We start from the raw sequence: 15,077 nt of genomic DNA on the forward strand, positions 1-15,077 counted from the left end.
GAAACTTGCCAGAATGATTTCAGATCCGTGTCTGGAGCACACAAGGAAAAGATGCAGAAAATCTTTATTGCCCATGGCCATCCCATGAAATTTAAGAGATGTTCCATTGGAACAAAAGCTGTAGAATCTCTCCTCAAGATATAAAAATGAACTTCTGTATCTTTAGTCCCGAAAGGAGGCTTGTCTAAATAAAACAGGATTGTTTGCATAAATAACAGATGCAGAACTGCGTTCTCTGCAAATAATTAAAGACACTCTGACAGAAAACAAGGTAAAAGAGAAACTGTTCTTTATAGAATATATACACAAAGGTTCTGCAAAAATCATGGTGCTGACCTGCTGTAGATTTTGTGTTTTGGGTTTTTTTATTTTAAATGTATTATTTGGAATCCTTGTCAATAGTAGACCTCATATCAGTGATGGAGAAAAAAATCTGAAAGAAGTGTAATTTCACAAGTGTGCCTGCCTGTAATTTGTGAACCTATGCTAGGTGAAGGGAGTACAATCATAAAACCATGGAATAATTTGAGTTCAAGGAAACTTTTAAGGTCAGCTACTCCCCCGACCTTGCCATGGGCAGGACATCTTCAACTTGATCAGGTTGCTCAGAGCCCCATCCAACTAGACATTAAATGTTTTCAGGGATGGGGTGTCAACCACCCCATCTGGGCAACCTGTGCCAATGTTTCACCATCCTCATTGTAAAAAGTTGCTTGCTTATGTCTTGTCTATATATAAGTCTAGACTAAATCTGCTCTCTTTTAGTTTAAAAACATTATGCCTTGTCCTATCACAACAGGTCTTGCTACAAAGTTTGCCCCCATCTTTCTTATAGGCCCCCTTCAAGTACTGAGAGGGTGCAACAAGTACAAAGTTCTGCAATAGCACAAAATGCCAGGGTTTATGTGCACATCCAAAAGATACCTACCTGTGACAGGCTAGTCTCTGACTGAAACAATCCTATAACTTGAAACGGGTCTGATTTTGTACAATCTTATTGCTCAGTAACTTCATAAAAAGCAGTTCGTGTGCTGAAGACTTCACAGTGTCTGTAAAAAGAAAAGATGCCTGTCTAATTGCTAAGAATTGAGAGATCCGTTAATTTATTTATGGTAGCAAAATAGAGTCCTCCCTGAATGTCCTATTATTCAAACCTTGGGCTTTAGTTAGATTTGGGGTAACATGCTTAATAGATGTGCTGCCCTAAACAGATGAGTATGACTGATTGAGGATTGTGTGATCCAGGTCAGCAAAAGTAACTGACTATTCTGTTCTCAGAAGCGGGGAGATAACAATGTCCTATCTGCATGAAATCCAGTCATACCACTACTGAGGGGGGGAAAAAGATATTATAAAATCTATTGAAACCATGAGCTTCTATTTGTGATTCATGAGTAGGAAGAGGGCTTTCTCCTTAATAAGTTACCAAAGCACAAATTAACAGAAGCAGAGCAGGAGTGTGTGTAACAGAGAAAATTGGACTGAATTTATTCAGTAGACCTAAGTTTTGCTCCTGGTTATTGCGCTGGGTGATCTTGCAGATAGAATTTAATCAGTCTTAAGCTTTTCCATCCATTCTGTTGAATTCCGTGGTTTATTAGTGAAAGGTGTCGTAGAAATTTCTTAATTTGGTGTTATTAAATTGCTTAGAACAGCATATAAGAATGACCATTAATGAGTGGGTGTTGTTTACCCAAGAGAGAAATGGCACTGCTGTATGGTGTGCGTCTTAGACTAACAGAAGTCACGAGAGGTCTGGCCTGGTGTCCCAGAGCCAGCTGAGGAGGCAGTTTGTAACACAACTTTCAACCTTTACTGAGTGGTGTGCCACATGCCTGTGTCACATAACTTTGAACGGGAGAAGTTGTGGGTGGGTGCAAGCAGTGCAGGTGAGATACAGAGATCAGACCACTGGCTCATGATCCAGAGGTTTTGCACTGCTGACAAGGCAGTCAGGAAGTTGACCCATGATGTCAGTGAAGAATCTTTACGCTGTGGGTGTAGCCAAATTCCCAAGGGCTACAGAGGTAACTATGAGTTAAAGCAGGGAATATTCCACCTCCAACACATTTCGATCCTTTACAGTGCTCCTACTAGAACTAAACAGCCCATGCTATTAGACTAGTAAAAGGTAGTTCTAACATAGTCATAGGGTTTTTTTTTGGTTTCTAGCCAATTCAGAAGTGGGGGAGCAGAAATACGGCTCTGAGCCATCTTCTACAACTTCAGCTGTGCAGAACATTAATTTAGCTCAGCTGAAGATATAGCTAAATGCATTCCACTCCTTTCTCAAATTTAATACTAGAAGTTCAAGGTATTGACCATGATATTTTGGCCCCATTGAAGAAATGAGTTTTAGTTGGCATTAATAATAGAGATAGGATGAAGAAACATTTACGCCTAAGTAAAGAGTAACAGCAATCACTCAAAGCAGAGTTTCAAGATAAAGGTAATCTTAGCATGGTTCATCCTCTGCCAGCATAGGGTTGTTTTAGTGAGTAACATTTTAGTGTCAAGAAGACTGGGATTTTTAGAACGGGTATGGTTCATATTGGTGACATCATGGGCCAAATCATATTGTGTCATTGTGCCAATGCTAAAAGAGAGCTTCCATGCTAGTGATCAGTCTTCAATGACACTTTTTTCCAACCTCAGTTTGTGAAAAGCACCAAAATCTTACGAGAGCAAGAAATTCTGTAGATGATAGATTTTGTAATTGTTCTACATCCATGCAAAAAGTGAGCTTAGCAAGACTGATTCACATGCCTTCCAGAGCTCCATCCTCAGCCTGATTGTGAAAGATGAAGGCTTGTGCCCTTACTGGTAAAGGCAGAGCAGAGAAATACTTAAAGGTAAAAAAGCATTGAACCTATTCTTTTCATAAGATTTTGCCTCAGCCTTTCTGAGTTTGCAACAAAGTTCAGTCCCCTGACAGGTGAGGTAATGAACAGCTGAAGGGGCTGAATGATGGAACTTGTTGCTCCTACCTCTGATTCCACAGAGAACCCTGTTACCTGCTGCCCTGCTCGCTAGCTTTAATTCCATGTCTATTTTAATCTAGAATTTTTGGATTAAATGGGTCTTCTCCATATTTTTTTTTTTCTTTATGAGTGACCTCTAAATAACAAATGAGAAGCACTCATCTCAAGGAAGCAAAGAGGAGATTACCCAGTAAGTGGCTGAGTTGACGACCACAAGGGTGTCTTCCCCATGCCAGAATGGAGCAATTGTTGATTAATCACAGCCTATCTGTCTCTTTCCTGTGTCCTTGAACAGGTACTGACTGGCTCCATGAAGCCTCTTGGCATGATATTTCTTTCAGGGTCTTCAGGAGCTGAGTCACTTCATGGTGACTGCAAGAGGATGGGCACTACTTCATTCTTACTATTTCACTTCTAAGCTGAGATTAAACTTGCAAAGGGGCAGGTACCAATCTCTTCACTCTCGTGACCAGTGCCAGGACTTGAAGGAACAGCATGAAGCTGAGTCAGGAAAGGCTTAGGCTGGGTATCAGGAGAAGTTTTCTACCCAAAGGGTGGTCAGGCACTGCAACAGCTCCCCGGAGAAGTGGTCACAGCACCAAGCCTGACAGAGTTCAAGATGTGTTCGGACAACTCTCTCAGGCACCGGGTGTGACCCTTGGGGTGTCCTGTGCAGGGCCAGGAGTTGGACTCAATTGTCGTGGTGGGTCCCTTCCAACTCAGAATATTCTGTGATTCTATGACTCTACGATTCTATGATTGATTCTATGATTCTATGATTTAAGAGGTACCATAAGGTAAAGGATGATAGCTTTACATATTTCTTACAAGCTAGGTTTTGTTAGGTCCCAGTTCTGAAAAATAAAAAATCCCAAAATTTCAAAAGGCATATAAAATGCTGTCTTTTCCATTATCTACATAATTATAAAAGTGGAAACTCACTTTAAAAATCTGGAATAGAAAATCTATTTATCTTCATTTTATTGCATCAACAATTCAGAGATTTAAAGACCAGAACTGCAAATAAGGCAGACTCATTTTCAGAAGCACTCACTGCCAAGTTCGCTTTTCTGAAAATTCTGTTAAGTGCAGAAATTAAAGATAATTTCCCTTTGCATTTTGAGTGTGAAATGCTAGGTGATCATAAATAAAATCTCAATGTTTTTGCCTTCCAAAATTAATAGAATATTTTAGTAATAAAACATTTGAAAGGATATTAAGGTGAGAACAAATTGTTCAGCTGAAATTTTTGACAGAGAAACAATAAAGAAGGTGAAGAAGAGAACATTATTCTCCTCATTTAAAATATCCTGTCCTGCTGTACATGCTCTTGGAAGTCTGTGTGTATTGAGGACTGTACCTGGGTCCTTTCCTCACTGAGTGAATTCTTATTTAAGAAGAGGCATTACCACTTTTTCTAGCTATTGCTCACAGAAAAGGAGTTGCTTAAGCTCTTAAGATTCTCTTTTTTTTTGAGGAGGGGGAGCCCACCTCAGAAGAGGTGCATGGAGGTGGGTATTTTCTAAGACATTGTTTTATACCACTGTCCTCCTCAGCTTTTCCTGGTGCCAAGCTCTTCACCATAGTGCAGTTGGCAAGCTTCCCATTCAGCATTCTGTTTGGTCTAGACCGCACACTTCAGTTCCTAGTGCTCTCCTTGTCCTGTCCCAAGGTACCAAGTATATCTGAGGCATTCTGTCACAGTTCCTTCCCCGTCCCCTTTTTAAAAGAAAAAGTAGCACTTCCCTCTCTTGTATCAGGATGATGAAAGTAAACATCTACCGGCTGGGAAGCAGCAGTATGTCGTGGTCTCCAGGGAGTAGTGTTGAAGTGTTCCCTCAGTGGCCACAAAGCACACTTGGGGTCAGATGTGGCCTCACAGTTCTCCTGTCCTTCTTGTCCTTTTTTGGCCAGACAGCTTATGTTTCATTACTTCCAATAGGACCAGGAAGGCTCAGACCTGGTCTCAGAGCCCAGAGTAATAGGGGACCAAGCCAGGGCCTTCCAACAACAATCTACCAGTTCAAACTTATGTCTGCTTTGGACCTTAATTTCTCATTTAGATAGGAAGAGAGGAGATGTTACTGTCTGTTTCAGTTTCTAGCTGCATCCTTGTGCCATTCATCAATCCATTGTGAAATCTGACCCCAGCTTGGGATAAAGACCAGGTACTGATATTCTTTTCCTTAGTCACACACAGAAGTAATTTACCCTTCCTGTAACTCATTCTGAACTACTTCTGTTCAAGGACCATATATCTCAGGATTGTGCCCTATATTAGACATTGACCTGTCTGAAGTACAGGATATGTACTTTTTTATTTTGCTCTAATATGATTTACATTAGGATATATCAGGAGTAACACCTCTGAGTCGTATATAAATAGGGATAACAGTGGTGCGGCAGAAACACAGACATGTTCATTAGAACAAACTTCTACAGACCGTCTTATGCAACCTCACACCCCCTGTAGAACAGTCACCAGCATTAGATCATGTTGGCCATTGCTGTCTCTGGACAAGTCTTGAAAATTTCCAAGCACAGAGATTCCACTGCCTCTCTAGGTTACCTCTTCCAGTGCTGCACAGACCTCTCAGTGGACAAGTTTTTCTTATTGTCCTGTCTGAACCATAACATTTGCAGCTTGTGACCTTTTCACCTCATTATCTCATCTGCTGCTGTTTAGAAGAGTTCACTTCCATATTCTTTGTAACTATCTTTCAAGTACTTCGAGACTACTATTAGATTCTCCCTTAGTCTCCTCTTTCACAAATCAAGTTCAGCACACAGTAATCTCTTCTAACAGGTCATCTCAGGCCCATGACCACTGTATTATATGGTATCTTCCTTACCTCTTTTTAACTAAAGGCTGGGCAGAAATTGTTATGAGAATGGCAAGGAAGAATATTTTCCTAACTGAAAGAACTTAGCAGAAGACTAACTGATTAATGCACGTGGCCAAGTAATGTCAGTGAAGTGTATTCGGCAGAAATCCCTTGTGACTGAGCCCAGCTGTGTATCTGGCATGTTTTACTTCAGTATTTTGGGTCAGTAGTTTCATATTTTCCCTAGAAAGACAGGTCTAATCCAAAAAGCAGCACTGCTTCTTACCCACAGCCTGCATCTTGCCTAAGTGTACATCTGGAACAGCTGTTTCAGGAGGAAATAAAATGAGAAAGAATTAACCACATCTCAGCATAGTTGTCTCCTTAGGAGGCAAAGGGTTTTAAACCTAATTAGGAGTAGCTAAATTTACTGGGAGCAGGGGATGTTCAGCAGTTGGTAGGGATGCTTGCCTATTGTTGAGCCTTAAAAAAAGGTAAGGGCCAGCATTACCCTTTCAGTTTCGTTGGCTTTGGTAAAAGCCAGTAGACCCTCTGCAAGCGTGAAGCAGACCAAGGATGCAAAATAGCAAAACTGAGATACAAAACAGTTATTGGGCAGAGAAGACAAAGAAAGGGAACATATTTTAGTGTGCAAGAAAGTGTATTGCCGACTGAAATTTCAGCTGAATCCTTTTTGGCTCTGTGTAAGTTTGCTGATCTCTTAGATTCTTTGGATTAGAAGTGACAAATGTAAAGTTACCCTCACGTAAAAGCCCTGTTCTGGAAAATATTATATTTATATAGGACTATATTTAGCCATGTAACAGAATGGTTTGCAAATTTACTGGAGGTCAAACTATATAACGAAATTATTTTGTCGAGTTGGAAAAGGCAAGAGGGACAAAAGGCAGTCAGGAAAGTGGGTGGGCAGGTGGACAGGGAGGGAAGAAAGAAGGGAGGGTGAAAAGGGAAGCAAAGAAGGGAGGGAGAAAGGAGAAGGAGGGGAAGGGAGGGAGGGAGGGAGGGAAGAGATGGGGAATGCAGTCAAAATACAGAGAAACACAGGAAGAGTAGAAATACTTGCTTAAACTCCTTATCAGAAAGTCACAGAATCATTCTGTGGCTCCTTGAAGACTGTTCTTATCAGTAAAGGCCAAGGTGAAGAAAGCACTGAGTACCTTGGCCTTTTCCACATCCATTGTCACCAGGGCCTCTGCTCCATTTAGCCACAGGCCCACATTTTCCTTAGCCTCCCTTTTGGTGCCTATGTACTTGAAGATCATTGTTCCATTGTCAGTTTTAACAAATGTCAGGAATCAAGGAGCTGTAGGCAGAGGTAGCAGGAGGCCTTTAGAGAAGTGAATCAATTTACCCTTTTACAGCCTGTCAATAAGGAAGTAATAGGGGCGTTTGCAACAGCTGGCGAGGTCTAATGCAAATCTCAATTTCTCTGTCAAAGAGAATAAGCCCAGCATTCACTGCTTTTTGACAGATTAGTCAGTTATGAAATGAGAAGAGACAGTATGTAGTTCTAGGCCTGTGATTCACCCCCACCACTCATGAACAAAGAAAGAACATAACAAAGGAAAAAACAAGACTCTTTTTAATTAGTTATTGAGGTATGTATTTTAAAGCTTCCTTGGAATTCTCCATTAAAATTTGCCTTTATCAGCATTGTCTCACAAATGGTTAGTCAATTGTTAATCTCACAAATAAGGGATTTACAATGCAGTGAGAGAGACTCTGACAGTGGAAACTTTTCACCAACTCTTATACCTTTGCACACACACCTCAAACCCTCCCCAATCTCCACTCCAATGAGAAGAACCAGGACAACGTCCGATAGTCCTCACTCGTCTCCATGTCAGGATTCTGTGCAGCAGCTCAGCTCCAGCTCACCTCATCTCACCTCACAAGCACACTGTCATCACTGAACTTGACATATTACTGAGAAGATCATTTTCCTAGCTTGCTGTTTCAACTACATTGCCCTTCTATTAATATCTAAATTGCTGAATCTTATATTCTATTAAATCTGAAAGCTGATTGCAATTTCCAAGGCTGTTCAAAGCATGTGTCCTGCTACCTATCTGAATTTCTTTTTCAGTACCAAGAGATTAATTCAAGCCTCCAGTGCCAAACTCCATCTCACACTTCTTAGATTTTTCAAACATACTTTAATGAATAATAATCCCAGCACCATGACAGTGTGTATACTGTTTAATGAAGGTTAGCCTAAAACACGTAAAACTAGGGCAATGGGTTTATATTTGTTTTCTCCGTATTTGACATTCAATTTCTGTCCTGCTTTTCTAAGAGAATTTTTTTAATCAGATAAACTCAATGGGAGGCAAAGGTAGATAAGGATTTTTAAGTAAAGAAGGTGCTTGCACCTTATTACTGTGAGATTTTCATGAAAATGTGGAACTATTCTCATAGCCTCAATACCACTATTTTATTGTAGAAAAAAATCTGTGCCATCTTCCTGTCTTTTTAGGTCTGTTCCTTTCTCAACCAATAATGCTCCTTAGTGCTCATAAATTATGTCTTTGTTGCTTTGTAAAAGGGAAGGAAAAAGCATTTATGCTTGCAAGACCTATCTCCGCCTGGTAAAACTGAGTATTCTAACCATGCCTACTAGAAGACAAAAGCATTCTGAGCTCAAGAAGGGTTTACCCTCATGTAAATCCATCAGTTTCAGCAGAATTATTTTTGATTTCTATAGATTCCAAACCGGCTCACATCTATATATAAAATTGTATTTAAAATGATGAATCACCGGTGGTTTTTCTCAAGAATAGAGTTTTCATTCTGTTTCGTGATACTATAAAAATGTTAGGAGCATACTTTTCATATCCCTTTCTTAACTGTGTTTAAAAGATGGGTGTAAGATACCAAAAGCTTATTTGATCATAACACAAGCCTGATTTATATCAGCACGACTATCAATTTCTGCTTTTGAAATACACTATGGAGATACCTTTTTAACAGGTGTGGTTCAGAACCCACTGTAGTTAGCATAAATCACTGAAGATCTTTGAACATTCCAGTAAATGTTTGATTAATAATGCAAGAAATGCTGAACACACTGGTGTGCTCATGTGTGTCAGTAGCACTCAGCATGATTATTTCTTGTAGAATCATGTCCATACCAGCAGGGTATTTAAAAACATTCGTCACCTACCTTGTATAATATGAAGCAAGAGTAATTCTGCTGAAACTAGAGATATTACCTGTGTTCTGAATGTTAGATGCACATCCATTTTCTTAAATGACTGCTGAAAACACATTGAAGTCAATTGTGCCATCCACAGCCTTCCTGGGAAAGAATATATTACCAAGCCTGGAACTGACAGGTTGTTAATCTCAGTCTTTTCCAATGAAATTTCTCACACTAGGTAAACTAACACCAAATAACATTTAATGGTCAAATGTGAGCAAGTGTAGTTCATTAGGCTAAATTTAAATTAGGGTGGTTAAGAACACATATGTTGTCCTTGCTATAAATGGGGACTAGTCTTAGAAACACACATGATTGCCTTTGTAGTCTGCAGAAGGATTAGTATTTCTTTGTGCATTACTAAGCAGCCTGTCGTGGTTTAACCCCAGTTGGCGAGTGAGTACCACTCAGCTGCTCCTTCACTCCCTTTCTTCCCCAGGGAGATGGGGAGAAGAATCAGGAGAAAAAGTAAAACTCATGAGGTAAGAAGAGTTTAATAATTGAAAGAATGTAGAATACAATCATAACAACAGTGCTATTAATATTACTACTACTACTAGTAGTAATAATAATAATTTTAATAAAATGGAGAGGGAGAGACAAAAAAGTGATGCACAATATAGTTTCTCACCGTGGACTGATGCCCAGCCCATCCCTGAGCAGCAGTCAGCAGCTCCCAGCCATCCCAGTTTATACACTGAGCATGATGTTCAGTGAAATATCCCTTCAGCCAGTTGGGGTCAGCTGTCCCAGCCATGTTTCCTCCCAGCTTCTTGTGCACCTGCTCACTGACAGAGCACGAGACACTGAAAAGTCCTTGGCTTAGAGCAAGCACTGCTCAGCAACAACCAAAACATCAGTGTGTCAACAACACTGTTCTCATACTAAATCCAAAACACAGCGCTGTGCCAGCTACTAAGAAAATGAACTCTGTCCCAGATGAAACCAGGAGGAAGACTTATGAGAAGCTGTCCTTTATATGGGTGTTTGAAACTTCAGATCTAAATCTAATTAGCTGCTTCAACATGGTTATAAAATACCACCGCCATTAAAAAAAACATGGATACCCAGTGCAGTTCCAGAGTCTGATAATTAATGAATTACTGTAAGATATTCAGTCATGCAACAGTTTCTTCTTTGACACTATTCCAGATCAAGAAAGTTACTCTACTCCCCATCTTAGATCTAAAATGCAAATGTGATACGCAACCCTAATTCTGAGCAGGACTATGCTATTTAATAATTCAATAACTGCCTTGATATTGTGATCATTTGTAATATGCTTGCTTACAAAATTCTTTACCAGATATGTGTGTGCATACATATACATGCAGTGGTTTATATTTACATAAAATTCAAACTGGATATTGTGCCATGACTTTCATTTCTTTGTGCACCCATGTTAGTCTTACTAAAACTGTGTCAGAGAAGACACAGCTATGCCCATGTGGGCTCACACACTGTAAAATGATAAAATCCTGGTTAAAGTCTTACACCACATCAAGTGTTTGTGTGTATATGTATGTATACATACACATTTATGTGTTGATAGAGAAACTGTCTGTTTAAAATGGCAGTTTCATAGAAAAGTCCTAGCTTTGTATTTCTTTACATCCTTTGTATTGACTGTGTTCCTCTGTATGGGTGTTGTAAAAAAATTCAGTTTAGTTGTGGAGAATCACAGGAAGATGCATTCTTCCATTTCGATTTCAAAACCAACCTCATATTTTAGATATAGCACCAGCCAAGCTGAAGTAAGTTTAAATTCAACTAGCTTGGTGAGCTGTTAGGAATACAAGCTCTCAGTGCAGAAAGGGAGCATTTTAAAATATTTGTCTGTTTCAGTTCAGATCACATCCAAGCATTCACACCTTTGATTCAGCAATTAAATATAATTGGTCTTGTTTTCTTAAGTTCCGTAACACCTACACATCTCATAGCTCATAGAGGTCCTCACCTGGATCCTGGGTTCCCTTGCCTGCCCCACTTGCCACAGGTCCCCCACTTGCCAGCTGGTCCAGTTTGGTGCTTGTTGCAAATATGCAGCATTCGCACACTTGTCCCTGATGTGCTTCACATTCTCAAGTCCCCCCGTGTGTAGCAGCACAGACCCTCTGCCCAGGCAGCCCTACCTGGACCTCAGGCCTCCCAAGTCATTGGCTATTCCAGCTTGAAGTGTGCTGGCGATTATGCACGTGCATGGATGGGACTCTGAGCAACCTGGTGTAGTGGAAGGTGTTGCTGCCCATGGCAGAGTGGGCTGGACAAGATGATTTAAGGTCCTTGTAACCCAAGCCATCCTGTGATTCTCCAGTGGACCCAGGCTCAGTTCAGTGGTGCCCCATGACAGGATCAGAGGCATTGGGCACAAACTGAAATGCAGGAGGTTCCATCTGAAAGCCAGGAAATACTGTTTTACTGCAAGGATGACTGAGCACTGGCACAGATTGCCCAGGTGATTGTGGAGTCTCTCTCCATGGAGATAATCAAAAGCCATCTGGACACACGTATGCAACTGGCCTGAGGTGGCACTGCTTGAACGTAGGGGTTGGACCAGATGACCTCCAGAGGTCCCTTCCAACCTCAACTGTTCTGAGATTCTGTGAAATCAAACACAACATATAAATAAAGTTGGAAATCTAAGTGTTTTATATGGCTATTTCACACATCACAGTTGTCTTCTTTCCTTTGCTGATATTTTAAAATCTGGTAAATTTATGAATCTATAACAAAGGAACACAGTCTCTGTTTTTTGTGAAATATTCAATCCTGTGAAATGCTGAGTATGTTCACATTTCTATTCACTATGGTGTTTTTTACCCCTGATGAACTGAGGTCTCAATAAAATGGAAAAGGACCAATGATTTATTAAAGTCACTGGATTGTACAGACTGTACAGAACAAAGGAAGTCAAGTCAATTAACGTAATGTTCTAGGCAACGATTCTATATTTAGCTTTTTTTACTTTGCATTAGTTTTGTGACTGCTGGATATGACTTTGCTGTCTCTGGCATCAATTTAAAATCAAAATCCTTCTTAATCATCTGGTTTTAGTGAGAAATCCTAGGTTAAATAAAGATAGTATTATTTATTTGGGATTTCTTAAGGAGTTAGGGGAGATGCTGTTGTCAGTTTCCATTGTTCTTCCTTCATCTTTTAACCATTTAGATCTTTCTCCACACTATGGTCTTCAAAAGAAACATTATTGTTTGAGGGGTACAGTTTGGGTGTCTTGCTGCTGGTGGCAGAACATTGCATTCCTCTGACTCGCAACACGCTTCAGAGTTCTGCAGAAAATTACTGTGTTGTCAGTAAATGGAGAAAAATAAGCACTTTTTTTTTATGTGGTGCTGGATGATTTTACCTCCAGGGATTCAGTGGCTCAAAACAAAAAACCACAAAAACAAAAAACCACAAAAACAAAAAACCCCAAACCAAAACAAAAAACTATCCCAAACATTTTTACAAGCCCTTTTTTGGGGGATCTTTTTGATGACAGTAATTTGTTTTCCATGGTATTTTAAGAAATACACACAACTCATTGGATAGAGTCCTAATATTCTCCATCATTGAATCAACAAATCTTTATTATTTCCTGCTGTTATTATGTTACTTTGAATGGATCAACTAGGATCTGGAGTCTGCTCACGTAAATTCAAATGCTTTAATAAGGTATCTGAGCTGCTGGCCTGCTTGTCCTGTCTAAGCAGCAGAGACAAACCCCTCTGAATGGCAGCTCTGCCATTCATAAACCATACTTTAAAGAAACCTTTTTCTTTCTATTGATCCTAGACAGAGCCTAGGGTGGTTTGGCGGCCAAACTTCAGTTATATTAACAGACCAAACACAGTGGCTTTTGATTTGTATGACAGTACTTAGGGCATACTCCCCTGATTTATATGTCTATGAAAAATCCTATTTTTTGTCTGCGTTTTTCACATTTTCAAAATCTTCTCCTTGTCAGAAAGCCCTCCCTCCCCATTAATTCTGAATGTGCAGCCAGTTCAGAAGTGAGAGCTGATGCTTCTTGTGAGAGCTGATGCTTCTTCTCTTCCTCTGTCCCACTCAGCTGCCAGTCATTCCACGAACAGAAGAAATATTTAAAGAAACAGGCTCCCATGAAGCTTGATATGTTCTAAAAAGAAAAAAAAAAAAAAGGCACTCCACGTCAATAAAACCATGAATCACCTTGAATTGAAACACTATTTTTACTTCTGTTATTGCTCTGTTCTTTTTCTTCCAGTTTCTGAGATCATGTTAATGTTCAAATAGCCAGCAAGTGAAACATTCAGTCTTACTCTTTAACTCCAAGTTATCTTAAGAAATTCACAGCTTCTTTTTTTTGCCTTTTTTTTTTTTTTTTTTAATTTTAGGGGTTTTTAGGGCAGTACAACAGCACATCAGAAGGCAAGAAAAACTGGAGGTCTGTTCTGCCATCAGAACACGGATAGGGTTGGTGCAACAAAGAATTTTGCATTGCTGTACATCATGCTGTGCCCATACTGTGGCTAAAGAACAATAATGCCAACCTTTTATATGGAAAGGTGGTAAGACTGGCTAAAAAAAGACACTGAATCTGCGTCAATGCGTTACTTTTATAGGCCTTTCTGTACCCAGAAAATTTTACTCAGTCTTTTCAAGGTTTCTTCACAACTGTGAATAGTAAAAACATTTCTAAGGCTGAGATTCACTCTCTGAGCTTTTCAGGTTAAGAAAAGTAGCATGAATCAGTGAAATTCACAGCTCAGAAGCACTTTGATCAGAAAACATCAGTCTTCACACTGATTAACCTATTTACACAGCATCAGTGTAAGACTAATTTGAACAGAAGCCCAGTTATAGAGATCTTTCTACTGTCAGTTACATTTTCTGCTCTTGTTGTCGCTAGTAATTTCCTTTTTGCTCTACAGCTTTCCAAAGTGGAGCCACTTCTTCAGTCTGTAGTGATTCTACACCAATCATCTGTATTGCTTCTCTATTACTGCCTAAGTAAAGGGAAGGATGAACCACTCATGCATGACAAGGACGTCTTGCTACCCAGCTGCTCCTGTGGATGCTCTTGGCAGAGCCAGATCTTTTCACATAACAAGAAACAATCAGAACCCAGGAAGGATGTCAAGAGAAAAGCACAAAAGGGCATGTGGCCACTACAGAAATGGGGGAGCAGGATGCAGACTGTCCTTGCATGCCTGAGACGTGCAGGAAGGATTCAGCTCCAGCTGACACCGTGCAGTGCAAGCAGCATTTGCTTGTTGCAAAAGAGGCACTGACAGCTGTCAGGACAGTCACAGGTTGTGTTTTGTGGACAAAGCATTGTGCTTTGTGTCCGTAAGTCGGGCTGGGATTTCCATGCTGTCTTAGCCAAGCGTGTACCCACTCTCATCTCAAGATAACATATGCTGCCTTATGAATCAGCATCAAGAGAAGTGCTGAGACACAAAGGGGAAGTGCTGCCAATCCTTTATGAAAATGGCAGCAACAAGAAAGGGAAGGCAAATTACAGCGGCAAAAGCCAGGATGGAGACAGCCTCTTGGTGAATAGCAATGGAGGTGGCTCAGGGTAGGTTGTTTGTAATATTTTAACTAACCTGAAACCAGTCAGTATAAAATTCATACAGTCTCACTCCTGGAGGGAGAAGATGCACTCTTCATCGTAAATTTCGCGGGGAAGTGTCTTCCTGAACTTCAGGTCCCTGAGAGAGAACAGAGTCAGAATTTTCCTCCTTCCATAGACTTAACCATGTTTGTGAGGCCAGAAAAGCTACTGACTTAGTTTTAGCAGGTGGGGATCCTGAGCGCAAGCTAAAATGGCTTTCTGCCAGTTTTCTCCCCAGTGATTTAACTACAGTTGGACCCTTCACATCTGATAAAAAAAAGATAAAGCTTTGAATGTCATCACAGGAGTTGTGTTCTAATGACTATAAACGAAAATAGTAATTGCCAACAGGCATCAGAGTTCAGTATGCTTTTGATCAGTTTCTTCTAGAAATTCCTGCATGGAAGATGTAACGTTAAATGTCTTATTAATGTGTCTTTTGAAGACAGTTGACA

At 40.1% G+C, this 15,077-nt stretch overlaps 1 protein-coding gene across 2 annotated transcripts in view; it reads left to right on the forward strand.

The window, feature by feature from the left end:
• Positions 1-15,077, forward strand: part of PRMT8 (protein arginine methyltransferase 8) — a 58,863-nt gene that overhangs the window by 4,471 nt on the left and 39,315 nt on the right. The window lies entirely within an intron of this gene.

The sequence above is a fragment of the Corvus moneduloides genome, chromosome 2 (assembly GCF_009650955.1).
Source record: "Corvus moneduloides isolate bCorMon1 chromosome 2, bCorMon1.pri, whole genome shotgun sequence".
Classification (NCBI taxonomy): Eukaryota; Metazoa; Chordata; class Aves; order Passeriformes; family Corvidae; genus Corvus; species Corvus moneduloides.